The sequence below is a fragment of the Podarcis raffonei genome, chromosome 9, assembly GCF_027172205.1.
Source record: "Podarcis raffonei isolate rPodRaf1 chromosome 9, rPodRaf1.pri, whole genome shotgun sequence".
In the NCBI taxonomy this organism is placed as follows: domain Eukaryota; kingdom Metazoa; phylum Chordata; class Lepidosauria; order Squamata; family Lacertidae; genus Podarcis; species Podarcis raffonei.
Genome location: NC_070610.1, coordinates 1,737,748 through 1,765,472, shown reverse-complemented (window position 1 = coordinate 1,765,472; position 27,725 = coordinate 1,737,748). Strand labels below are relative to the sequence as shown.

Genomic DNA, 27,725 nt, shown 5'->3' with positions numbered 1-27,725 from the left:
TACTGTAGTGTTGACCTGCATAATCAGCACTAAGGCAACAGTGTTTTGCACAAATTGACATTGGTGAGCATTTCCCTCCATGTTTGTTATAACTGATACAAAACCCAATAAAGAAACCACAGCTAGCTGTTCCTCTATCATATTCTACACAACTATGTTTCCCATTTCATTGGTAGTTATAGTTAAATAATGTAGACCAGGGGTCAGCAAACTTTTTCAGCAGGTGGCCGGTCCACTGTCCCTCAGACCTTGTGGGGGGGGGCGGACTATATATTTTGGGGAAAATGAACAAATTCCTATGCCCCACAAATAACCCAGAGATGCATTTTAAATAAAATGACACATTCTACACATGTAAAAACACACTGATTTCTGGACCATCCGCAGGCCGGATTTAGAAGGTGATTGGGCCAGATCCGTCCCCTGGGCCTTAGTTTGCCTACCCATGATGTAGACAATTCCTTTTCATTTTGCAATCGTGAAAGCTTTTAAGTTATCATTATTACCTCCTCCTATCGCTCTTAGTTTCAGACAACAACACATCAGCCAGCTATAAAGAAAATACAATGGTATCTCGGGTTACAGATGCTTCAGGTTACAGACGCCGCTAACCCAGAAATAGTACCTCGGGTTAAGAACTTTGCTTCAGGATGAGAATAGAAATTGTGTGGCAGCAGCAGAGCGGCAGGCCCCATTAGCTAAAGTGGTACCTCAGGTTAAGAACAGTTTCAGGTTAAGAACGGACCTCCAGAACAAATTAAGTTCTTAACCCGAAGTACCACTGTAAAAAAGAGAGAAGCTACATGAGATGTTCACAAGAGAGTAAAAACAAAAGATATATGTGAGGTTTAACTTTTACATCATTATTCCAAATTACTTGTATGATACTAAGAGTGGACACTGCAACTATAAAAGTAATATGTTACAAAAGATGGAGGGGACTGCAATAAATCCTCTAGATTGGGGTGGATTCAGTATGTTGGGCGACTTTTGACTAGGGATGGCTGATATCTGCTTTCCAACATTGTTAATATACAGCCAGCTAAACCTTGTGATATGGGACCCGGGTGGCGCTGTGGGTAAAACCTCAGCGCCTAGGACTTGCCGATCGCATGGTCAGCAATTCGAATCCCCGCTGCGGAGTGCGCTCCCGTTGTTTGGTCCCAGCGCTTGCCAACCTAACAGTTCGAAAGCACCCCCAGGTGCAAGTAGATAAATAGGGACCGCTTACCAGCAGGAAGGTAAACGGCGTTCCGTGTGCTGCGCTGGCTCGCCAGATGCAGCTTGTCACGCTGGCCACGTGACCTGGAAGTGTCTGCGGACAGCGCTGGCTCCCGGCCTATAGAGTGAGATGAGCGCACAACCCTAGAGTCTGGCAAAGAATGGCCCGTACGGGCAGGGGTACCTTTACCTTTTTAAACCTTGTGATATCCTGATAAAGGAGGAAAGAAGGTGCGAAGAAGGCAGTTGTTGGCCATGCAGATGATCAACATAACTGTGCACAGCTTCTGCCGCTTCCAGGCGAGGCTGGGTAGGCAGCGCTGCCCCGGGCAGAGTGCATCAGCCGGGGCACCACATGGCATGGCACTGTGCACAGAAACGTAGAGCCCCGGGGCTCCAATGGCCTCCCTGGAGCCGCCAGCTGCGGCTAGCCCCAAAGATAGCCTCTCACCACACAAGCGATAGCTACCCGAAGCCACCCTCTGGAGCACTACGCAAGGCATGGGAGGCAGTTTCAATCTGCTCAGCAATTGCACAGGGAGGGAGGGAAGGTGGCAGCCTGCTGGCACTTGTGTGGCCAGAGAAAGAAATGAAGTTGCTGGCTGACAGGCAAAGTTAGCCCCACTCTTGTCTCAGGCTCCCCAGGCTGGCATCTGGGCTGCAGAGGGAGGGAGTGGGCAAACATCAAGCAGCCTAACTAGGCTCTCCGGATTGAGCTGAGTTACTTTATGGGTGAGCTGAAGTATTTGATTTTAAAGAGCAGAGATATAGCAGGCATAATAGTAATCTGGTGGAAGAATATTGACAAGCTGGACTGTGTATAGAGGAGGGTGACCAAGATTATCAGGGTATAACTGTCCCAATCCAACAAGACACATTTCAGTACCAGATATACAAGTGAAGCTGTGAGCTCAAGCCAGTGCAAGTTTACTATTGAGCTATGAACTCCCTACTCTGAAATCAACCTAACCAACAAAACTTACTTTCTAGTTGCAGATGTCCTTAAGACTTAAAGGACACTTCAAATATGAGCAGGCTTCAAAACAAAATCTATCATCATGTAACTGATTAATATTATGCACCTAATATTTCAGAAATGTGTTTTATCTGCCATTGAAAGTCAGGTACAACTCATATGAATAAGGATAAAAAGTTTAGTTGGGAAGTCAGTAAATGACATTATCTTTATCTTTGGATTTTCATACAATAGCAGACTACTCATGGAAATAACAACTGGGTAGAGAAATAATTTCTAACGTATTTCTGTGTTTCAGAGAACAAATGAGGTTTTCCTGAAACAGAATGGAGATCATACTTTTGCCAGGAAGTATCCTGATCTGTACAACTTCAGCTGCTATTTTACCATTAAAAAATCTAGCATTGTTGGAAAAGTAAATCTACCAATGCAAAAAATTCAGCCTCTCAATGCTTCGATCCACATTTCATTTGTAAAGTGGGCACAGGAAAAGCTTCTAGATTAAAAAATAAAATAAAAGTAGCTCCTGGTTTATATAACCAGAATTTACTTTTAATCTGTGGTTGAAACACACTTTCCCACATATAAGTAAAATCCTGTAAGACCACTCAAAAATCAAATTGCTACAACTGTGAGGAGATAAAAGCATGCTGCAAAAAAAGAGGGATCTACATGAAAGAGTATATCTACTAGAGCGTCTGTCATCTCTAGTTCTTGCTCTTCCCCATTTATTTATTTCCTGCATTTATATTTCACCTTTCCGCTAGATCTGACCGATGTATCGATCATCCAACACCAGCTTGTAGACCACATCATATGAACCACTTCAAAAAAACTGAACCGGCCGTGTATTGCAAAGCACAGCCTTCAAAACTCCAAGGGGTGCTATAATTATGAGCTCTCTGGCAGGCGGCTGGCTGGCTGTCCTTTCAGCTCACTTTCCCTTCCTATGGCAGAAGAGCCCCACTCCCAGCCTCAGCGCCTCCCCATAACCATGGTGTCTCTACCCAATGTAGGAATCAAGGCTGGGCCGCCTCCTCTTTCTACTTCCAGAGAGGAGTGGAAGGAGTTCGCCCACCAAATGTGAGGGTTTGTCTGCCTCCAAGAGAAGGAACCTGCAGTGCACACAGCACATACCTATTAATTTCCTTGACTGTTCCTTCATCCAATCTCCATACACACACCCTGTGCAATCTTCAATGACTGCTCCTTCGCCCAATCTCCACCCTCCCCACCCGTTCCATGTTTCAGACATCACAATATATCACTAAATTGCAATGTTTAGTTTGTGATATACCTGGTGACATATCGCGATGTTGAAAACCAGGTATCACCCAGCCTGAGTTTCCACCAAGGTACCAAAGACTGTTTACACAGCTTAATATTTCTGTTAATATTCTGTTAATATAACAGAAACCAATGGTATAGTATTCCCAGCCTTATTTAAGGAGCTGATGGCACTAGCGACTTGGCCTTCCTGGCTTCTGCATGCAAGTCTACATAAGACACATAGCTCCTGCTTTCCTTTATTGCAGGCTTCCTCAACCTCGGCCCTCCAGATGTTCTGAGACTTCAATTCCCATCATCCCTGACCACTGGTCCTGCTAGCTAGGGATCATGGGAGCTGTAGGCCAAAAACATCTGGAGGGCCGAGTTTGAGGGAGCCTGCTTTATTGCAATACTTTTTGTTCTCTTGGCTAGGGAATCTTAAACAGTGGGGACTAGTGCCCATTGGACTGGTAGGGAGGAAGGCCAACAGCACGTGAAGTCAAAGCTAATAACAGTCAGAACCTCCCCTCATTTCAATGAAGGTAAGGCTGAGACTAAGACTAAGGAGAAGGAAGCTTACAGCCAATGCCACTCTCTAAACTGGTTGTAAGAAAGAAGGGAGGGAGGTGAGAACTGGCCGACTGCAGACTGAGGTTGGTTGGGTAGCATCCCATTTGACCCAATGGACCAGCCTCCATGACTTTAAAAGAATCTAACAAAAGCTGGATGGATTCTCAATACCGGAAAACTCTTATCAAGCAAAGAGCTAAACTCTTACTTTGTATAAGTAGTTAACATAGCCTTGAAAAGCCAAGAACAATGATTATGTACGTGACCTTGTGGATTTCATACTTTGGAAGGTAGTCTTGATCCTGGAAAGCACAACAGAAGACCTTGCTGGGGGGGGGAGAGGAGGGGTAAGGAAACCTGATGATAAGCCAGAAGATATTGTTCTCTTTCAATATATATTGTTCATTAAGCACATTCACAGATCTAATAATTCATAAGATTAAGGAATAAAAAAGTATTTAATGTTTTTTCCCCATGCTCAAAGTGATTTGCATTTCCCTCATTGTTACAATGGGCTACTACTAGCACTATGCCTATATTAAAAATGGGGAGCCTGAGGCAGATAGTGACTTGCCGCACAGTGGATTCATGTCTGAGGAAAGATTTGACGTAACCGCACAGCAACAGCTTTAGCAAGTGTGACAGAAGGCACTTAATCAACTTGGGATAAAAGAAGAAACTTCACATTTCTGTAAAACTGTCCATATGCTGTCAGGCTGAAGTAAAGTTCCAAATTTTTAGAAGCAAACACATAATTTTTAAGCACCAGTCATGCAGATAAGAGAATGAAAGATCTTTTAAACATCTGTACAATCAACTGCCCCATATTTTTCCATTTCTAATTCTGATAGATGACCTCCATATAACAGCAGCCTGTGTGTTAAGGTGCTCAAAAAGCCATTCAGAAACACAATTATGTTGAATGCTAACCATTTACATACTGTAATCAAGTTCTTAGCCCTGTCCTCCACAAGCTGTCCAAGTGCAAAAGAAATGGGTGTGGGGAAGGAAGAAAAACATACAAAAGCCTAAAATAATCAATATATTTTGGAACATATTCATATTTTGTGAGCTATGGGCCAGAAATACAATGACTAGGGGGATGTGGTTCTGAAACAATGTGTCAGTTTCCTATGTGGAATTTCCTTTATGGGAATGAAGGGATACAACTTCAAGGGCTAAAAACCAAGGACCTCTTGACTTGAAGAGCAGAACAAAACAAAACACAAGGCAAATCCAGTCAAGAGCAAAGATCCAAGGGGAGGTTTCCAGGGAGCCCTTTGCTGATTTTGTCCAGGGCCCTGATCCGCTTACAGATCTGCAGATCTTCCGGCCCCTTAAATTTCATGGCATCAGCGGCAGCAGGACCGAAGCGGCCAGGCCACGGATCCCAGAGCCGCCCGGTCGCCCTCCTGCCCAGGATGAGCCTTTCCCTGCGCGGGAGAGGCAAGAGGCTCACGGAACCCCGCCGCCCGTCTTCCAGCCCCTTCTCCCCAGAGTCTCCCTGCTCTCCCGTCGAGGAGACCCGCCGCCCGGATGCCTCCCCTCACGGACTGCGCTTTCAGGGCGGGCAAGGCAGGCGGCAAGGCGCCCGAGCCCCACGGAGCTGCTGGCGGGACAGGCCAGGAAAAGTTTCCCTTCTCAAGGCAAAGGGGGGCGAGACGGGCCGGCCCGAAACTTCTCGCGGAGAAACTTCTCCGCTGCTTCGGGGGCGTCCAAGGGGCCTCCCCCCCCCCGCCAGGAAGCGGAGGCGACCCCGCCCCGCGGGGAGGCGGCGCGGGCGCCAAGCGGCCTCCGGCGCCCCCACCCGGCCCCCTCTCGCCCCGGTTCGCGTCCCGCCTGAGGCGGAGAACTCTCGGGCACGCGCCGCCGGATAGAAACAGCGAAGGACAGTTACCTGGGCGGCGGTCGGTCGGGCTGCCTCCCTTCTCCCCTCCGGGCGCCCCGCTCGCCTCACGCGCCGCCCGCGACTCCTCGCCTCGCAACTCAAACTGCCGGCCTCCCTCGCAGGCCCCGCCCCTCGCTCGCGCGTCCCCGCGCGCGCCCGGGCGGAGGGGGAAAGGGGCGTGGCTCCCCGCCTAGTTTTCTCCGTCCCGTTAGCAACGCCGACGCTCCGCTTTCCCTGGAAGGTGACAAAAAGAGGATCCCGCTCGCCCAAGGGCGAGACTACGATCCCCAGCATGCATTGCTGCTAACCCGCCCTGTGGGTAGGTTTTTTTCGGTGTTGGTGTGCGAACTCGCGTATGTGTAATTCTTCCGCTTTCAAAAAATAGTTCCGCTACTGCCTTTATTCCAAGAAAGCAGCTAAGGCTTTTTCGGAGGTTTGTTTCTCGAAGGAGGTTATAAAGGGGTGGGGAGAGACAATGAATTGTGTGTGGAGGGGGGGGGGGCGGAGAGCGTCCCCGCGGAAGGATACGCGGAAGGGGCGGGGCAACGCGCCCTGCGTGTGAGGAGAGGGCGGAGAGAAGGATGGCGGAGGCCGAGTGGGGGTGACGGGGCAGCAGTCTCTCAAGGGGAGCCCCCCCGCCCGCCACTCAGCGACAGGTCAGTGGGGGGGGGGCGAGGGCTGTCGGGTTGCAGCAGCAGCAGCCGGCGGCGGCGGCGCGGGAGGGGCGAGCGGGCCTCGGGGGCGCCTCCCGCCAGGCTCCCCTCGAGAGGGTCTTCCTCCGCCCCGTGACCCCCTCCCTCCGCTTCCGCCCCGTGCCGCCTTCCGGCCCTCTCTCTCCAAGGGGGCGGCAGCGCGGGGTCCCGGCGGCGCTCGCTCCGGCGGGCTGCGATGTCCCCCAAGTGGGCGCCTTGGCCCGGGGCCTCGGGCGGAGAAGAGGGCGGCCGGACCCGGCTCTGCCGGGGGGCCTCTGGGGGAGCAGGAGGCCGAGCAAGGGGCGCCTTGGGTCTGGCGCCTCATGGTCCTCGGCTTGTTCCGATGAGAACCCATCCATATTGTCTTAATGGCTCTGTGAAATGCACCTCGGGGTCCTTGTGCAGCTTCCCCCTCGCCTCAGCTCTGTCCCGCCTTCCCCCCACTTCTCCGCCCCGCCAACAACCCTGTGAGGTTGGTTAGGCAGAGGGAGGGGGGGCTATGCTGCCTCCAGAGGCAATTGGGACTCCTGAGCGTATCCAGTTGCTGCTGAAAGCAGCATGACGTGGTAAGGTGCCAAATTGAAAAGGGGAAATTGGGAGTGTGTTCTTGGCTCTTGCTTTGAATCCACAGCTTGAATTTTGCTACAGTTTTACCTGTTCTGCATATGACAGGGGGTGATGGACAGGTGGGTGTGACTTCAACCAAACAGCATGGGGAGGCATGGTGGAAGAGGTTTCCTGTTGCTGATTTATTGTAAAATAATACATTTTCAGTGGCACTATCTATGTAAGGTTTGTGGTTTCAAAGCTAGAAATATCAAAAGGCCCTTCCCTTTTTAATAATTCATTTTACTTTGTTGTTGGTGTTGTTACATACTAAGACTTCAGCCTTCCTAAACTTAGTTTTTCTCTGGTTGTGTGCAAATAATAGCTTTTCAGAGACTGAACTGTATTGTGGAAAGCCCTTACCCATAATGCACATCATGGATGGTTTGGTCTGCCTGCAGAATAGACGCCACAAGTGCCACAGAAAGCAGGAGTTTGTGGAACGGATGAACCAGTGGGGGAAGGCCTCATGGTCCTGGCTTTGCTGTAGCCAAGCCTCCATTCCTTCTAGCATTGTCCTGTGCTTTGCTGCTGCCTGCTTTGTGGCTCAGAAGATTAGAGACAGTATAAACTATATACAGTTGTACCTTGGTTCTCGAACGTAATCTATTCTGGAAGTCCATTCAACTTCTGAAACGTCCGAAAACCAAGGCACGGTTTCCGATTGGCTGCAGAAGCTTCCTGCACTCAAGCAGAAGCCGTGTTGGGTGTTCGGCTTCTGAAAAAAGGTTCGAAAACTTACGGTACTTCCGGGTTTTCAGCGTTTGGGAGCCAAAACGTATGAGTGCCAAGGTGTTCGAGAACCAAGGTACAAGTGTACTATGGAAAGTTCCCCCCCCTGTTTGTTGTGCAATTGGGCAACTCTTAAGATATCGTAACAAAATTCTGCATGATAACTTCTGAGCACAAGAAGCAGGGGTTGTTTTTTTTTAATACAGTTGGACACCATTTTGAATTAAGATGGTGGACTGAGCCAGTCAAAAGAATTCCTGAGCAATGCTGGGTACGAGACTTTTAGTTTAAAGCAAACTATGGTTTATGAATATATGAATAGCAAGCTGGTGCATACTGCTCAATAGTGTTGGATTTGCCTCTCCTGGGCTTTGCGATATGCGTGGACCAGCTCTTGTAGTTTGTTTCTCTCCAAACAAACTGCAAGCACTGGTTTGCATGTGACGCAAAGCTGCTGGTTTGTTTCCTCTCTGATGTGGTAAAGGAAGGAAGGAATTGAACACTATTGAGCAGCATGTATCATAGCATATTAAACCATTGTTTATTTTAAACTGCATTTTAACATTTGAGTGCAAACCAGGTCAGTGTGTAGCAATGTGCTCTGATGTAGCGCCGACTTATATTATGGACTTGAAGTGTGATATGCTAATCAGAAGGTCTGCCTTTTTAAAGTTCTCAAAGTTCTTAACCTAGCTCATGGTTGTCATCTGAACTAGCCAGATGTTTAACTAATGATCAATCACAGTCAATCAATCATTTGAAAAATGCTTATTTTTAAAAAATAAATTTCATTTTTCAATTTAACAGTAATCATAATAAATTACATACATACGTATTTTGACTTCTCTTCTCCCCTTCCTTGGTTTCTTATAAAAACATTTTTAAAACTGTATATCCCCCTTAACTTCTTTTGTTTATTACTCTCTATATTTCTTCCAAAATCACCTTTAAACTGCTTGATTTTAAATTAATCCTGCTAATGTATTTAGTTGTTTACAATATTTTTAATTATAATCCATGTATCCATTCTTCGTTAAACAATATTTCATCTTGACTTCTTATGAAAAATAAGACTTTAGAGCCACCTTGCCCCAAAATGGCAACTAGACATCTGCTTTGGTGACTGTAACCTTGGGTTAAGGTGCCATTTGGCACCTAGCTTATATATATGAGTTTCTAACACTGAGCAACAGCCCTCTTTCTTACTCTCCAGCAACTGCTATTCAGGGCTAATATTTATATATTTATTTATTATTAAATTACTACATTTCTATACCAACCTTCATCCAAGGATCGGTTTACAATATAGAAACATAAAAATACATAACATAGCTGCATACCCCCCTCCCATACACAGTATAAAAGGCCATAGATTGTTTAATTAACCAAAGGCAGAGGAGAAGAGTGTTGTTTTTGCTTGACACCTAAAGATATGTAACAAATGTCCCAGGCAAGCCTCCTTGGTGAGAGCATTCCACAAATGGGGAGCCACCACAGAAAAGATCCGTTCTCATGTTGCCACCCTCCAGACCTCTTGTGGAGAAGGCACACACAGAAAGGCCTCAGATGATGATTGCAGGGTCTTGATTGGCTCATATGGAAAGAGACAGTCCTTGAGGTGTTGTAGGCTGGAGCTAATTAGAGCTTTATAGGTCAAAACTGACACTTTGAACAGGACCCAAACACTAAATGGCAGCCAGTGCAACTGGGCCAGGATTGGTTTTAATGGTCCAGGGAACCATCCACTAACTGTGCCTCAGTATGGATTGAGCTTCAGTTTGTTAGCTCTCACCCAGTCCATTACCAAGGCAAGACAATGGTCCAGCCAGTGTTAGAAAGAGATATGAAAGCTAGGAGCTAAACAGCACCTTAAAATTAGGTTATGGGTACAACAACAGAATGTCTAGGCACACTTTTTTATAATAAGAATACAAAGCTGAAAATGAATGAATTGCAGCTAAAATATTATGTTCATTTTTCACGTGGTCTAGTCCTTTCTTTGCCCACCCCCCCCTAATATTCTTAAGAGGGTCTCTTCTTCAGTCTTCAGAGAATAGCTGGAAATAGGGAGGCAGAAAAAGGTTCTTCTTTTCTTCCACTCTCCAGTTTTAAACTGAAATCTTTGGCATAGTACTGTGCCCAGAGCTCAGAAACTGCTTGCGCTGACGAAATTCCCTGTCACAAAATGTGCCTAGAACAAGGGGAATTTCAAACCCTGAGTCCAGCACATCCACTGCCTCAACTCCATATGTGAAGGAGAAGTAGAGCTGTGTGTCTTCAGCATATAGCTGACAACATACCCCATAACTGCAGAAGACCTCACTCAGCATGTAGATGTTAAACAGCCTAGGGCATACCGTATTTTTCGCCCTATAGGGCGCACCGGCCCATAGGACGCACCTAGTTTTCAGGGGGGAAATCAAGGAAAAAATATGATACCCCCCCCCGCAGCTCTAGGAGCAGCGGACAGGCTGCACGCGGCCTGTGCGCTACTCCAAGACCTTCCCGCTTTTGCGGGAGGTGGCGGAATTCCCCCACCTCCCACAAAAGCCCACAGGAGCCGCGCGCGACTCCTGCGGGCTTTTCGACCAGGAGGGAGAAGGGACTGAAATGGCCAGTCAGTCCCTTCTCCCTCCTCGGGGAAAAGCCCCCAAGAGTGGCGCACTCTTTAAAGGCTGTGCGACTCCTGCGGGCTTTTCTACGAGGTGCGGGAATTCCTAGAAAAGCCAGCAGAAGCTGCGCAGCCCCTTTAAAGAGCGCACGGCTTATGCGGGCTTCTGTGGGAGGTGGGGGAATTCCCCCACCTCCTAGAAAAGCCAGCACAAGGCGCGCATCCTTTAAAGAGCGCGCGGCTTTTGCCTGCTTTTGCGGGAGGTGGGGGAATTCCCCCATCTCCTGCAAAAGCCCACAGGAGGGAGAAGGGACGGACTCGGGCAGTCCATCCCTTCTCCCTCCTTGGGGAAAAGCCCCCAAGAGCCACGCTCTCTTTAAAGGCTGCGCGGCTCCTGCAGGCTTTTCTATGAGGTGGGGGAATTCCCCCACCTCCCGCAGAAGCCATGCGCTCTTTAAAGGGGCTGCGCGGCTTCTGCTGGCTTTTCTAGGAGGTGGGGGAATTCTCCCACCTCCCGCAGAAGCCGTGCGCTCTTTAAAGGGGCTGCGCGGCTTCTGCTGGCTTTTCGACCCAGCTTGTGGGGCTGGCGATGGGGGGAAGCGCTGCTTTCCCCCACCGCCAGCCTCAAAGCCGGGTCGGAGAGTAGCGGGAAGGCGTCAAGTGCCTTACCGCTGCCCGCCGATCCTCTGGGGCTGGGGATGGGGGGAAGCGCTGCTTTCCCCCACTGCCAGCCTCAAAGCTGGGTCAGAGAGTAGCGGGAAGGCGTCACGTGCCTTCCCGCTGCCCCCCGATCCTCTGGGGCTGGCAATGGGGGGAAGCGCTGCTTTCCCCCACCGCCAGCCTCAAAGCGCAGACTCTTCTGGCTTCAGCGAAAGCAACGCGAAGCCTCCGGAGCGCAGGCTTCCTAGGCTTCTCGTTGCTATCACTGAAGCCAAGGAGCCTGCATTCGCCCCATAGGCGCACACACATTTCCCCTTCATTTTTGGAGGGGAAAAAGTGAGTCCTATAGGGCGAAAAATACGGTAAATGGGAACCTTAGGAAGCCCTTTGTTGAAGGCTCCTCGGGGCCAAAGAGCAACCTCCAAGCATCAGCCGTTGGAAACCATTGACATAGGACCGCAACCATCCTTAGTACCATGTTCTAAGAATGAAAGGATGATGATACGTTAAGTGATCTTGGGAATTTTTCAAGGGTCAATTGGATATTCTAATCTGAACTAGAATAGTGAGCACAGAAGCAAAGGGTGTATTAAATATGTGATCTTGTAAATGACCCTTTGAAAAGTTCTTGGCTGAGCTAGCCTCTTGGGTCTCCTAACTGGGCCTTGTAGTATAAAGAATGGAATTTAAAGTGTCATCCACTGTGATTCAAATATTTTCTTCTGAGCAACTGCCACTGTTCCATCTTCCTCACCCTTTTGCCCCATAATTTGCTTCAGCTCACTTCCAAGTATTGCCACATGTCTTGCAGTCACCCGCATGATGTTTGGGAGGGTGCTACTATCTCTAGGTCTTCCCAGAGAGCCATAACTGATAAAGGCTAACTTTAAGAGTTCTGCTTCCTGCCCACTTCACTCCCTTGAGCGTGCATCAAAAGTTCCATGTAGTAGAATCTTAGAAGTTTGAATGCTTAGCAGTGTAAATGTGTGCTGTTCAAAGTTTATATATTCAAGTAAACATAACACAGAACATATTATAAACACTGATCCCAATCCAATGTTTTCTCAGCTATACTACTGTGGAATATTTCCTCCTCCCCCTCCCACTGGCACCCTGTTCTATTGCTGAAGTGAAAAAAAAAAACTTAGAAGGAACCAGCTCCTCAGCTACCGTATTTTTCGCCCTATAGGACGCACCGGCCCATAGGACGCACCTAGATTTTTTTGGGGAGGGGGAGAAATAAAGGGGAAAAAATTATTTCCCCCCCCCAGGTGGGGGGCTGGGGCGGGGGAAGCCCGAGCTTCCCCAGCCCCCAGAACAGGCAGCACTCCGCAAGCCGTGGGAGCCCGGCGCGAAGTCGCACCAGGCTCCCACAGCTTGCGGAGAGCTGCGCGAAGCCCGCTCTGGGAGCATGCGGGGCTGGGGGCGGGGGAAGCCCGCCGCCAGCCTCCAAACCAAGTCGGGAGACAGCGGGATGGCGTGCTGCGCCTCCCCGCTGTCTCCCGAGCTTGCGGGGATGGCAACGGGGAGAAGCGTGCTTCTCCCTGCTGCCAGCCTCCAAACCAAGTCGGGAGACAGCGGGATGGCGCACTGCGCCTCCCCGCTGTCCCCCGAGCTTGCGGGGCTGGCGGGGGGGCTCTCCAGGCTTCAGTGAAAGTCTGCATTCTCCCCATAGGACGCACACACATTTCCCCTTCATTTTTGGTGCGTCCTATAGGGCGAAAAATACGGTATCTCTTTGAAATACATTAACAACTTGGGGGGTAGTTTGATCTGTGCATGCACAGATTGAAAGTACTTGCATTGAATGTGATGTGTGATTAAAATTCCATGAGCATACATTGCTGGCCTGTGCATAATGCATGGTGCATTCTCCGCACTCCCCTCCCCAGCTGAAGCTAAGGCATGCGTAAGGACAATTTGTGCTTATTGTAGCCGAGTCACATGAGTGATTTTGCTATAAACATCCCACATAACATAACCACCACCACCTTTATTTTCCTTCTCCTCTCTCCCAAATGATTTGTATCACCTCAAACTGTCAACCCTTATCCTTTATGGATTTGGTTTTGGAGCTAAAACTAATGTTGGTGACTGAAGAAGACAGTACAATTAGAATTGAGAATCCGCTATGATTAACAGCCTGCTAACACAGACCTCTTAAAGATTTCCATTGCTGCCATGTGATATCTGAGTAGAGAGGTAATTCCTAGGCTACTTGAGTATTTGTTTTTATCAGTTTTCCGAAGACTGATGCCCTGACCTACAATAAAGGTGGCCATTGCAGGCAAAGATTTGCAGACAAAGGGCCCTGTGCTTCATTCTCACTGTCCCTTTGATGCTGATGCCTGGTAGTGCTGATTAGAGGAATGTGCCGTTGGCCAATGGGCTCTTCTGCAGGAGAGCTGTGATCTCTTCCTGAATGGGTGCACAGCTAATGCTGGCAGAGGGCCCTGTGATGGAGCATTATGTGGTGGAGAGGAACTGCTGGATCCTAAATTGCCCCAGTTTGTGGAGAAAGGTCCAGTCTGGGCTTGGAGCTGGTGTGGCATGATCCCTACAAAGCTGCCACTCACCTTCTGCCCTGACGGATAGGAGCTGGCAGGGCTTCTTATGTGCTGGTGGCTTTGCCACTTCTCTTGTCCCCAGCCACTCATTAGGATTGATCTGCCCACCTACAATGTCCCATTGAACTCAGGTGGACATGGCATAGGAATGCTCTGTAAAACTGGCAACTGGTAACGTTCTACAGTCACTTTGTGCTTTAGTTTGTATGGATTTATTAAAATGTTCTGATTTTAGGAGGAATTGGTGGCTATAATCTGGGCAAAGAAAATGGAAGTTGAACCATTACACCACACTGACTCACTGGCGAGAATCTTTTTCTTTCAGTTTGCAAAGTCACAGCTTCTGTGACAGGTGAACCTGACAGTTGAAGATGTAGCCTGAAAGAGCAGCTGTAAGGGTAGTAGGCACCCTATACAGTAGTGGCAGAAGTATTTTCAGTGATGAAAGAATGCAAACATGGTAGTCTGAATCAAACCTAACAGTTCCTCTTATTTTGTCTAGTTTAGCAGGTCATCTGCAAGTACTAGTACTGTTTTGTCTTTCTTTTTTTTTTAAAGGCTATTGCTTTTGAGGATAAATAACACTGTTAAATTGTTGATATGTGTTTGACAGATTAGATACTGATGCTCTGGGAGGAAGAAATACCTTGCTTTCCAGACAAAGCCTTGATACATGTTGTTATATATGCAAATATCTTACAAGTTGAAAACAGTGTGTGCTGTTCTTGAAGGCTAATGCCATTGATATAGAAGAATAGCACTATAATTGCTGTCTAGTTTTGTTGGTTTTAACCATTCAACAATAGCAACTATCTGAAGGGATGAGAAATCTCCCCACCTTCCTTCCTTCCAAATGGAGGCTAGGAACACTGTCTGGAGCAGATGATTCTGAATTGTGTGCTTATTCTTCTGCATGGTCTTTCATGTTTTCAGGTAATGAGGTTTATAATAATAATAATAATAAAGTAAAAATAAAAATAATTTATTTATTTATTTATACTCCGCTCATCTGGCTGGATTTCCCCAGCTACTCTGGGAGGCTTCCAACAAAATATTAAAAATACAATAAAACACCAGACATTAAAAACATATCTAAACAGGGCTGCCTTCAGATGTCTTTTAGAAGTCAGATAGTTGTTTATTTCCTTGACGTCTGATGGGAGGGCATTCCACAGGGCGGACACAACTACTGAGAACGCCCCCTGCCTGGTTCCCTGCAATCTCACTTCTCAGAGTGAGGGAACCGCCAGAAGGCCCTCAGAGCTGGACCTCAGTGTCCGGACTGAACGATGGGAGTGGAGATGCTTCTTCAGGTATACAATTTATAGAATTGTAGAGTTGGAAAGGACCACGAGGGCCATCTAGTCCATCTCCCTGTAATGCAGGAATTTTGGGGCTCTAACCCATGACCCTGAAGTTCAGCATCTCATGTTCTACCAACTGAGATATCGCGGTGCAGGGGGGGGGGGCCACTAGGGGGTGCATTGGAAGATGGCCGACAATGCCATCTCTCCGACCCACACGGGGTAATTAAGAGGCTGTTATGGGAGTAGGCAGCCTCCCTTGTTGCCCCAAGGAAATGGGGAACACTGCCCTTGCCTGCTGTGCCCATAAATCACCCCCTAATTCCAAAAAAGGGGGTGAGGGCCCTAGGCAGAATGCCCCCGTGTGGACCTCGGCTCTCCTGGACGCTGTCTCTGGTCGCGCACTAGTTGCAGCAATTTGGAATAATTAATTACAGAAGAAGCAAATGCACATATTTCAAGTGAAGAAGGGGGGTGAAGTCTGCTAATTTAAGTGACCTCTGCAAAAGAAGACGACGGGTTGGAGAAACAGGAATATTTTACGATGAAGATACACCAAAGGCGGGGTATGTTGACAACAGGGCTGAATGGGGGGGGGGGACGGACCTTTTTTACTTTCCTTCTATGTGATTTACAAGAACCCCTCCTCATTAGAACCGTCGGTTGAACTGACCCAAGCAGGATGATTAAGGTCTGTGTGGAGATAAACTTTAACCAAAAGTATGCTTTATGGAGACCGAGAAGCAATAATAGCTTTTGGAATAGCGCAGCAATTAATTCGGAGTCGCCATCTTGCCAAAGGATTTATAGCCGGGAGGAAGAATGGACTTGTTTTTAGACTGCATTCCTAGTGAATCTCCTCAGAGGTTTTGAGAAAGGAGGCAGATTGGTGAAGATGAATGACGCTAAGACTGTTTTGATGTATGGAAGTGATGTTATATGGAAAACGTCTGGATATGGCTACTGGATAAAAAATAATAATATCCACGCAGGATTACAAACTGTTCTAACCAGCTTGCGGAGACTATCAGAGTTCACAAAGAGAAAGGAAAAATATATGAAAATAACAACAAGAGATGTGGAAAAAGAACTTTGCTTCAAGATGAGAACAGAAATCGTGCTCCGGCGGCGCGGCAGCATCAGGAGGCGCCATTAGCTAAAGTGGTGCTTCAGGTTAAGAACAGTTTCAGGTTAAGAACGGACCTCCAGAAGGAATTAAGCACTTAACCCGAGGTACCACTGTATTCTGTACTGTTTATTACAAAACAGATAATTGAACTTATATTTATTTCATCTGCCACTTAAGAGTTTTTAAGGAATGTTAATTTTCTTTTCTTTTTTTGGTGAGTGGGTGGGGAGAATTCTCAAAGTTTATGTAATTCTCGTAGCCACTTGTAGAGTTTCTGAAATTCTGTTCTGAGAGCCTATTCCAGCAAAGCAATTATCAAGGGAGCTATTATAAGGATATGTTTATTAGAAAGGTTTCAAAGCATACAGAAAATAACACGATTGTGGGAAAACCTTTCAACTTGTTCCCTGAGCTTAGGTGCACTGCTGTGAGCTGGAAGAGCATTGTGGGTATTGATATGCAAATAAAGAATGGATTTGAAGCCTTCTAATAGACAGAGTGGGTGGATGATGGAAACTTCAAATGCCAAGAAAATCATTTAGTACATATTCTATACTGTAGCACATTATCTTTTAAAGTTCAGTGTTATTGATTGAGTAGACACTTTCTAGAGGCCCACCTCTTTTAGATCCCCAAGTAACTGTAGTAATGTGAAGATCACAGTGTATAATGTAACTCGTTTTGTTTACATAGAGTGGCTGTAGGTTTTTTGAAGGTGACATATACCACCCTCCATATACCACAAATTGCAAAAAGAACCAAATAAATTCTCTACACAAAGTTGCTCACAAATTTATAAAGATACAGGTTTGGGTGAACTGTCCCCTCTAATTGAATAAAAGAGGTTTAGTTTTTACATTTGGTAGAATGAAACTGCAGTCACAACTCTTCTAGACTGCTTTTCCACTTCTGTGTTTTAAATAATTTTTCTTTTGTGCACAACATTTACCGTATTTCATCTTCAGCTAGATCTTCCACCTGAGTAAGATTGTCTTCCATAAACACGGTTTTAACAAAGAGTCCGTAAGTGACTGGAGGCGGGAGTTGATCACGGTGTGGATTTGCCAAGCGTGCCTTCCTCTTAGCACGTTTCTCCCTTGCGTCCTGAGTTCGAGTGTCTTCACAGTCCATGGCACCTTTGGTAAAGGCTGTTCTCCAATTGGAGTGCTTGCAGGCAAGTGTTTCCCAATTGTTGGTGTTTATACTACATTTTTTAAGACTTGCCTTGAGACAGTCTTTAAACCTCTTTTGTTGACCACCAGCATTATGCTTTCCGTTTTTAAGTTTGGAATAGAGTAGTTGCTTCGGAAGACGATCATCAGGCTTCCACACAACGTGACCAGTCCAACGAAGTTGATGTTGAAGAATCATTGCTTCAACACTGGTAATCTTTGCTTCTTCCAGTATACTGGTATTAGTTCGCCTGTCTTCTCAAGTGAGGTGTAAATTTTTTTGGAGACATTATTGATGGAATCTTTCAAGGAATTGGAGATGGTGTTTATAAGTGGTTCATGTTTCACAAGCGTACAGTAAGGATGGTAGTACAATAGCTTTGTAAATAAGCATTTTGGTTTCCTTGCGAATATCCTGGTCCTCAAACACTCTGCACTTCAATCGGGAGAAAGCCGCACTCGCAGAGCTCAGGCAGTACTGCATTTCAGCATCAGTATTGACCCTTGTGGAAAGATAACTGCCCAGGTAGGAGATGTGATCAACATTTTCCAACGTTACACCATTAGGTTGGATTTGTGGCGCTGCAGAGGGGTTATTTTGTACTTGTTGGTGCAGTATTTTGGTTTTGGGATGTTGAGCGATAGGCCAAGCTTTTTGTAAGCTTCTGCAAAGGTATTTAATATGATGTATAGAGAGAGGAGTGTCCAGTCTTGTGAGACACAACTACAGTCTGAAGCCAGATGATCACCACATTTGTTGTTTGTGAGATGTGTTCCTTTTGTTACAGAAAGTTGAGAGATGTTTTCTCTTTTAAATTCATTGTAAAATTCTGATTTTTTTTAAGATGAAACATTACATTTCGGGATAAACTTTCAGCCTTATTTTAGAGTGGTTGCTAACTTCAGTGCCAGGTGCAAAGGTTAGCAAATGTCCCAACTTTTCCTATTGTTTCTATTCTACCCCCCCCCCAACAATTCTGGGTCCATTCACTGTGATTCTTCAATGGGTTGATCATACAGAAAAGTAGTAAAATATTGTTGCTTCACTAGGACAGTGGATTTTTAAAAATGCAGTGTTTTACAAACATGAAAGGAAAAAATGCCAGCAATGTGTTGGTCTGACCCAGCCTTCCCTAACCTGGATCTCTCCAGATATTTTGAATTACAAGTCCCAGCAGCCAAAGCCAGCTTGGCTGTTCTGGCTGAGGCTGATGGGAGTTGTAGTCTAAAATATCTGAAGAGTTCTCAGTTGGGGGAGGCTGGTATAATCTTATTAGTCTGCGAATAACTATTTAAGGCTAACATGCTGCAGACTAGGCTTCTGCCATCACCTTTACAAGCAATACCATTTTTTCCCCTCTCTCTCCTCTTCCCCTTTAACATCAATTCTGAGAAGAGTTCTGTTGGTTGATTTTCGACTTTTAGCTGCTCCATGAAAGCAGCATTAAAATTTCTCTGAAATCTGAACAGATTTATGTGCTGAAATATTTCCTTAGTTTCCGGTGAGTCAGATGTGTTGATGAATGACCACGCAGCTGGGGAGAAAGCACTTCTTTGCCTCCAAGTGGAACATTGGTGATCAAGGGGAGGTGGGTGGCAGAGCAGCCTTAGCTATTATTGAGTGGCATTTTGGTGAGTCATGGACTTGAAACAATAACTCTGACTTTCCTGTTTCACCCAAATTCCACGTTGTCAGTGGTGCTTATGCTCCCAGCAAAAATGTTGACTCCATATGAGCTGAGGAAAGGTCATGGGTTTGGAGGAATGCCCTTTCTCACGGCTCTCATTCAGACAAAATGATACATGGATCCTGATACTGAGGGCATGGGACAGTGTGAGGGTTGTAGCCTGAGAGACAATTCATGGGAAACCTTTATTTCTAATAAACAAATAGAGACACAACATTCTCTTACTTCTGGCAGCCAGGGGTGGAGGTAGAGAAGATGCAATAATTCTACAGATACAGAGAAAGCTATTCATTCTAATGAATAGTTTGGTTTATAATGTTGTGGAAAACAAGTCATTTGGGAGTAGCATTTAAAGTGGTCACTTCAAGTGTTTAAATGTGGGTTGTCTGTAACAAAAAAACCCCCTTCCAAATAACCACATATATAGCTTGCCTTCAGTGGAAAGCCCATCTAGAGCTGGTGTACAAACCAGAATCCCAGAGCTGGCTATCCATAGGATCTCCATCTTGTCAGTAGTCTGTTGTCATTTATTAGCTCTTGTTCTGTCACCAGTTTAGGACATGCCCAGCCTCTCCAGATCAATATGTTAAAGAGAAATAGAGCTAGGTATCATCGGCATACTTGTGACATCTTGCCCCAAATCTTCTAAGGACTACTCCCATTAGCTTCATATAGAAATCAGTCGCCACCCCAATCTCCACAGCTTGTGCAAGGTTCCAGGGTTCGTGTTTCCTTTGGAAATGTGGCACAGTGGAGACTGCAGTATCTTTAGGATATATGGTTTATTTACACAATTACTCAGGTTGTGTATGAGCGTACTTTGGAGGGGTTCCTAACATTACACTCCAAGCAGGTCTCTTGCTTCTTCCATGGGCACAGCAGCCTTGGATTCAAAACAGAAATCAGCCATGTTCTCTGTCTCCTTTTATAGTCTGTCACTGTTTTTGCTAGTGCTGCACTGCCAGCTGCAATTCTAAAAAATAACTGGTCTTACTACAGTGAGGGGGGAAAGTATTTGATCCCCTGCTAAATTTGCCTGGGAAAACCCCCCAGAAACCCAGAAGACAAAAGTCAGAGATTGATGTGCATTATAATGAGTGAAATAAGTGATCCCTTTGCAAAAGATGACTTAGTACTTGGTGACAAAACCCTTGTTGGCAGTTACAGAGGTCAGATGTTTCTTGTAGGTGGCCACCAGGTTTGCACACATCTCAGGAGGTATTTTGTCCCACTCCTCTTTGCAGATCCTCTCCAAGTCAGTAAGATTTCGAGGCTGATGTGTAGCTACTCAAACCTTCAGCTCCCTCCACAGATTTTTGATGGGATTAAGGTCTGAAGACTGGCTAGGCCACTCCAGGACCTTAATGTGCTTCTTCTTGAGCCACTCCTTTAAGGGTGCCTTGGCCGTGTGTTTTGGATCATTGTCATGCTGGAATGCCCATCCTTGACCCATTTTCAATGCCCTGGCTGAGGGAAGGAGGTGCTCACCCAAGATTTGACAATACATGGTCCTGTCCATCATCCCTTAAATGCGTCCTGTCCCCTTAGCAGAAAAACACCCCCAAAGCATAATATGCCCCCTCTGTGTTTGACGGTGGGGATGGTGTTCTTTGGGTCGTAGGCAGCGTTCCTCCTCCTCTAAACACAGCAAGTTGAGTCCAAAGAGCTCGATTTTGGTCTCATCTGACCACAACACTTTCTTTTTTATATATATATAAATTTTTATTCAGTTTTTCTTTTACAAATAATTCGTGCAACCATAATTACATAATTACTGTTTTTTTAAACTTCCATCGGCACCTCCCTCAATCATCCATTTTTTTTATCTTCACGCATTTTCTGTATGATATTGCCGATTTAGTATTAACCTTCCATCTCTGTTTCTTTTTTACAATATACCTTATATTCTCACAAAGCCTCCTTAAAACCCACTAGCGTTATCTGTTCATCACATATGGTTTTCAGATAATCCGTAAACTTTCCCCAGTCCTCGATGAATTTGTGATCTTTCTGGTATCCGATTTTTCCAGTCATTTTATCCAGTTCTGCATAGTCCATAAGTTTCATTCTCCACTCATTCAAGGTCGGTAATTCCTCTTGTTTCCATTTTTGGGCCATCAGTATTCTTGCCGCTGTTACTGCATACTGAAAAAGTTTATAATCGCTTCTATTTATCTCTCTTCCTGTTATTCCTAGCAAAAAGGCTTCTGGTTTTTTAACAAACGTATATTTAAACATCTTTTTCAATTCATTGTATATCATTTCCCAGAAACCCTTTACCTTTTTACATTCCCACCACATATGAAAAAATGAACCTTCTTTTTCTTTACATTTCCAACACTTATTACATGTTTTATACATTTTTGCTAACTTTACAGGTGTAATGTACCATCTATATACCATTTTCATAACATTCTCCTTTAACGTCATAGATGCAGTAAATTTCATATTTTCATTCCATACCTTTTCCCAGTCATCCAATTGTATATTGTAACCAAAACCTCTGGCCCAGTGTATCATAACCGACTTTATCTCCTCATCCTTTGTTTGCCATTCCAGAAGTATTTTATACATTTTTGACATTGTCTTAACATCATTGTCAATTATCTCTGTTTGGAATTTCGATTCTTTCTCTGTATATCCCCTCTCTTTAAGGTCCTTTTTGAACCTTTCATTTACTTGAAGATAGTGTAACCAATCGTAAACATGCTCTTTAACTTGTTCATATGGCTTCATTTTCCATTTCCCCCCCTCTTTGATTACTAACTCTCCATAAGTTATCCAGTTCCCTCTCATATTAGTTTTCTTTACACTCATTACCTCTAGTGGTGACAACCAATGCGGAACTTTGGGTTCTAATATATTTTTATACCTCTCCCATATTTCTATTATGGAGCTCCTAAAGATATGATTGTCAAAACCTTTGTGACTTTTCTTCTTCTCCAACCATAAGTAGGCGTGCCAACCAAATCTATTATCAAAACCTTCTAGATCTAATAATTTGTTATTTTTTAATTTTATCCACTCCCTTAACCAACAGAGACAAGACGCTTCTGGCAGGGCAAAACCGCCTCTTTCCTTAGCATCTGTTAATAGCTTAAATTGTATTCTTGGCTTCTTGCCCTGCCAGATATATCTTGAGATCATTCTTTGCCACTCTTTGAACACGCTTGTTCCCCTGATTATAGGGATCATTTGAAACAAAAATAACATCTTTGGTAGCACACACATTTTGATCGTTGATATTCTGCCCCAAAAAGAAAGTTTCATTCTGCTCCAAGTTTCTAAATCTTTCTTAATTCCGTTCCATACCGGTGTATAATTGTTCTGATATAAATCAATATTTTTGGGGGTCAACCAAATTCCCAAATATTTTATCTTTTTAGCCACTTCAATCCCTGATTCTCTTTGCATTTCTTCTATCAGACTCTGATCCATATTCTTAGCCATTATTTTGGTTTTTCTCTTATTTAACATAAATCCAGCCAGTCTGCCAAATTGGTCAATCTCATTTAATACCTCATTTAAACTATTTTTTGGGTCTTCAATCGTTATTACTAGATCATCGGCAAAGGCTTTAACTTTGTATTCATTTGGACCGACTGTCACTCCTTTTATTATTTCATTGTTCCTGATTGAACACAAAAGGACCTCCAGAACCATTATAAATAACAGTGGTGATAGAGGACATCCCTGTCTGGTACCTTTTCGTATCTTAACTTCTTCTGTCAGTATATTATTTACAATCAATTTAGCTCTTTGTTCTGAGTAAATTGCCCTTATTCCATTGTAAAAATCATTTCCAACTTCCATCATTTCTAAATTTTTTAACATAAATTCCCACGATATGTTGTCAAAAGCCTTCTCTGCATCCACAAACATTAATATAGCTTGTTTCTCATTCCTGGCAGTCAGATATTCCAATATATTTATTATATTCCTAACATTGTCTTTCATCTGTCTGCCTGGAAGAAAACCTGCTTGATCTGCATGGATAACTTCCTGCAGAATCTTTTTTAGTCTTTTTGCTAATATTCCAGAAAATATCTTATAATCTGTATTATAACCACAACACTTTCACCCAGTTCTCCTCTGGGTCATTCGGATGTGCATTGGCAAACTGTAGACGGGCCTGTATGTGTGCTGTCTTGAGCAAGGGGACTTTGCGGGCTCTGCAAGATCTTAGTCCTTCACGGCGTAGTGTGTTACCAACTGTTTTCATGGTAACTATGGTCCCACCTGCCCTGAGATCATTGACATGTTCCCCCTGTGTTCTGGGCTGCTTCATCACCATTCTCATGATCGTTTCAACTCCACGAGATGAGATCTTGCATGGAGCCCCAGACTAAGGGAGGTAGACAGTTATTTTGTGTTTCTTCCATTTGCGAATTATTGTACCAACTGTTGTCACCTTCTCACCAAGCTGCTTGGCAATAGTCTTGTAGCCCAGTCCAGCCTTGGGCAGGTCTACATCCTTGGACAGCTCAGTGAGGTAATTAAAGGTAAAGGGACCCCTGACGGATAAGTCCAGTCGTGGCCGACTCTGGGGTTGCGGCGCTCATCTCGCTTTATTGGCTGAGGGAGCCGGCGTACAGCTTCCGGGTCATGTGGCCAGCAGGACTAAGCCGCTTCTGGCGAAACCAGAGCAGTGCACGGAAACGCAGTTTACCTTCCCGCCGGAGCGGTACCTATTTATCTACTTGCACTTAGACGTGCTTTCGAACTGCTGTAATTACCTCTCTGCTCAGGGCAGGGCTTCATCCATTTGTTGCCTGGCACATTCTCTGCCTCTTAATATTCTGCTTTGATGGCTCACCTCCAAGGCTTTGTTCCCATAATGGCCCACGGTCAGTGAGCTATCACCAGGCTGGCGTGGCTCTTATTTTTAACATAAGCTGTTTGGCACAGTTTAATTCAGGGGTCGGTAAACTACAGGCCGCAGGCTGGATCTGGCCCACGGACGGTCCGTGGATCGGCCGATTCTGTTTGTTAATTTTGTTCTGTTATTTCCCCCCCTGGCGCTGCCATTTTTTCCGGCGTCATTCCCCCCCCCCCACACACCGTGGTGCCTCCTGGCTTTTCCCCACCCTGTGTAGTGGAGGAAGGGGGCTGGGCTGAGCACCATTTTGGGCAGCGCTTCTCCGAAGCCAGCCAGCCCTTTCGGCCCGCTCGTCCTGCCGCCGCCAGCCTCTGCCACTTGCAAGGGCAGGTGTTTTGCAGCCTCGTTTTCTTGGGGAGTTTGACTAGGCACTTTGCGGGAGCTCTGCGCGCATTACTTGCATTGCTCAGCTTGTGCTTTTGCTCTCGCTGCTTGCCTGCCTTCTCCTGCTATCTTTGGAGGTGTCTTTCAGGGGATGAGCCGGTGGGTTCTCAGTACTTGGGAGGCAGCGGCAAACCGGAGTTTGAAATGGACCTTTTTGCCTGGTGGCACATTTCCTCGTCAGCGTTCGTTGTCCAGGAGAGAGGGTGGTGGCCTGCTGTTGTTTTTGGAGAGCTCGGGGGGGGGAGCGGGGGCAGGCATTGTGTGTGTTTAAATTCCTGCTCAGGAAGAGGCTGTAAAATGAGCCACCAGGAAAACTTCCTCCCCTTTCCCTGCTCTTGCTTTCGGCCCTGCCTAAAGTGATATAAGGTCCCCGAGAGCTCTGGATTTGGCTGACCAGGGAAGGCACCGAGGCTAAGGGGAGTTCAGTGCAACCCTCAATCTCAGCCCCCTCTTCAAATATCCCGGGTGTGATGGGATGGTGAGCTGCTTGTGCGTAAAATCCTAGTCCCTCAGAGTTTGGCTAAGTCCACAAACCTCTGTCTGTGACGGAGCTCCTTAAGCATGGCTCCATCAGTCGCTCGTTGAATCGGACAGTGGGCGTTTACGGAACTTCTTCCAGCCTAAAAGCTCCTTAACGGAAACGCGTCTTCTGGACTCTCAGCGTGACAGTTTCCGGCGAGGAGTGGGTGTCCCTACAGGAGGTCCTGAAACCTCCCCACTGTTCTCGCTAGAAGTGTCTCTGAGCCCTCCCTCCGACTCACTTTCCCTTGGAACTCCACTTCTCCCCCTGCTGGTCCCCTCCTCAGCTGAATGGTCTCTCTCACCCTCCGTGAGCCCCTTCACCTCCTGCGTCTCAGATGGCAGTTCCCTGACATCCACCTCCCCTCCAGGGCCCCCTTCACCCCCTTCCCTCCCCTCCTCTGCGGGAGGCGAGGGAGCAAAACCCCTGAAGGAACCTCCCTCATCTTCCGAAGTTTCGAACACTTCCCTCCACCTGTTGCTGTTTCCGGTTTCCAAGTACTCCTCCTCATCGGAGTCTGCTCCTTCTTCCAACTCCGATTCCCTGAATCCTTCCAGTTCCTCCTCATCGTCGGTGGTGCCAAAGTACTCCCTCCGGAACCTCGCTACTGGCTGAGGTTTCCTGGGGAACCTTTGGTGGAACGTTTCTATCAAGATCTCGTCACGGACCTCCTCTGCCGTCACCCAGGTGTTTTCCGACTCTGGCTCCCCTTCCCACGCGACCAAATACTCCACCTGATTACCCTTCCACCTGGAGTCGATGATTTCCGCCACATGGTTGCTGCTTTCCCTTTCTTCTATGGCTGGCCCCCGTGTGGATACCCCTTCACCTTCCCCCCTATATGGTGACAGTAATGACCTGTGGAATACTGGGTGCAGTTTCATGTGGTTCGGTAACCGGAGTCTGAAAGCCACTGGGTTGACCTGTTGGATGACCTCAAACGGTCCCAATCTTTTGGGTCTCAATTTCTTGCAACCCCCCTTGAACGGCAACCCTTGGGTTGATAGCCAGACCTGACTCCCCACCCTAATGGTTTCACCTTCCCTTCTGCTCTTGTCTGCCTGCCTCTTATATTCTTCTTTGGCCCTTTCTAAGTTGAGTTGGAGTTGACGATGGATCGCTTCCATCTCTTCTACAAAATGTTCAGCGGCCGGGACACTCCATCTCTCCCCTCCTTCCCCTGGAAACGCCCTGGGGTGGCACCCATAATTAGCCAAAAAGGGGCTCATCCCGGTGGACACATTCTCTGCATTATTGTAAGCAAATTCCGCTAGCGCCAACTTTTCGACCCAATCGTTCTCTCTGTCATTGACATAACACCTCAGGTATTGTTGGAGGATACCGTTTGCCCTCTCCGCCTGCCCATTGGTCTCAGGGTGCCTGGCAGTCGAAAAGTTGACCTCTACGTGCAACAAGCTCATAAGTTTCCTCCAGAATCTGGACGTGAACTGTTTCCCTCTGTCGGAGACCACCCTCAAGGGGGCGCCATGCAGCCTAAAAATATGTTCTACAAACAATTTCGCTGTCTCTTCCGCCGTGACTGCATGTGAGCAAGCTACAAAGTGACCCATCTTAGTTAACAGGTCTACTACGACTAGTATGGCTGTTTTCCCCTGGGATTTGGGCAGATCAGTCATAAAATCTATCGATACCGCCTCCCACGGTTGTTCTGGTGTGGGTAACGGTTCTAATAACCCCGCTGGTGCCCGCCTTTCTCCTTTGGCTCTCTGGCATTGGTCACACCTTCTCACATACTCCCGTACATCCTCCCTCACCTTGGGCCACCAAAACTCCCTGGTCACCAACCACATGGTCTTGTGTTGCCCAAAATGCCCCGCTGTGGGGTTGTCGTGCAGCTGTTTGAGTACTCTCCCCCTCAATTCCCCTTCGGGTATATATAGTGCCCCTTTGTAATACAATGCCCCGTTTCTTTCTTCAAAACCTCCGGGGTCTTCTCCCTCTCTCCTTAAACCTCTGAGCTTATCCTGGGTGTATTCATCATTTACCGTTCCCTCTACCAGTTCTCTTTGCCCCACCCAGGCCGCCCCACACACCCAGTGGTCCTCTGGGATAATATGTCTCTCTTCAGGCACTCCCTCCCCCTCCAAATATTCTGGTTTGCGTGAGAGAGCGTCCGCTCTAATGTTTTCTGGACCTGGCACATAGCAGATTTCAAAATGGAATTTGGAGAACTCCTGGGCCCACCTCACTTGTCGTTGGTTGAGCACTCGTGCCGTTCTCCAATACTCCAAATTCTTGTGGTCCGTACACACTTGCACCTTATGCTGTGCGCCAATTAGTAAATGTCTCCATCTCCGGAACGCTTTGTGAATGGCGAGTAGTTCTCGGTCATATACGGTGTAGTTCCTCTCGGATTTGTTCAGCTTACGCGAAAAGAAGGCACACGGTCTCCATTCCGACTTATTGCTCCCTGGCTGAAGCAGCACCGCCCCCACCGCCCGGTCTGAGGCATCAGTTTCCACTCTCATGGGTTTTTGTAAATCCACATGCAGGAGCTGTTCTTCCAAAGCGAATGCCCTTTTCAATTCCTCAAATGCTTGCTCCGCCTCTGCCGTCCAAACGAATTTCTTCTTGCTGCTTAGACAGTCCGTGATGGGAGCCGTTAAGTGGGCAAAGTTCTTGATGAATTTACGGTAAAAGTTCCCAAACCCTAAGAACCTTTGCACATCCTTTTTCGTTTTCGGTGTCTTCCATTCCAGCACCGCCTGGACCTTGCCTGGATCCATGGCTAATCCCTTGTCTGATAAGCGGTACCCCAGGAATTCCACCTCCTTGGTGTGAAACTGACACTTCTCCAATTTCACCCACAGCTGGTTTGCTTGCAGCTGGCTCAGCA

General features: G+C 46.5%; 2 protein-coding genes across 8 annotated transcripts in view; one reads left to right on the top strand and one right to left on the bottom strand.

Annotated features, from left to right (window-relative positions):
* Nucleotides 1–6,050, bottom strand: part of PEAK1 (pseudopodium enriched atypical kinase 1) — a 71,714-nt gene extending 65,664 nt beyond the window's left edge. For all 3 annotated transcript variants that reach the window (XM_053402640.1, XM_053402642.1, XM_053402643.1), the window contains exon 1: nucleotides 5,934–6,050. The gene's annotated coding sequence lies outside the window, so the exon portion shown is untranslated. The remainder of the gene's footprint in view (nucleotides 1–5,933) is intronic.
* Nucleotides 6,051–6,119: 69 nt separating this feature from the next.
* HMG20A (high mobility group 20A) overlaps nucleotides 6,120–27,725 on the top strand; it is a 66,408-nt gene continuing 44,802 nt past the window's right edge. Inside the window, exon 1 of one of the 5 annotated variants that reach the window (XM_053402669.1) lies at nucleotides 6,120–6,243. The gene's annotated coding sequence lies outside the window, so the exon portion shown is untranslated. Of the gene's footprint in view, nucleotides 6,244–6,457; nucleotides 6,581–6,883; nucleotides 7,183–27,725 lie in introns of those variants that run through there. The other 4 variants (XM_053402672.1, XM_053402668.1, XM_053402673.1 and 1 more) reach the window with 4 other exon arrangements.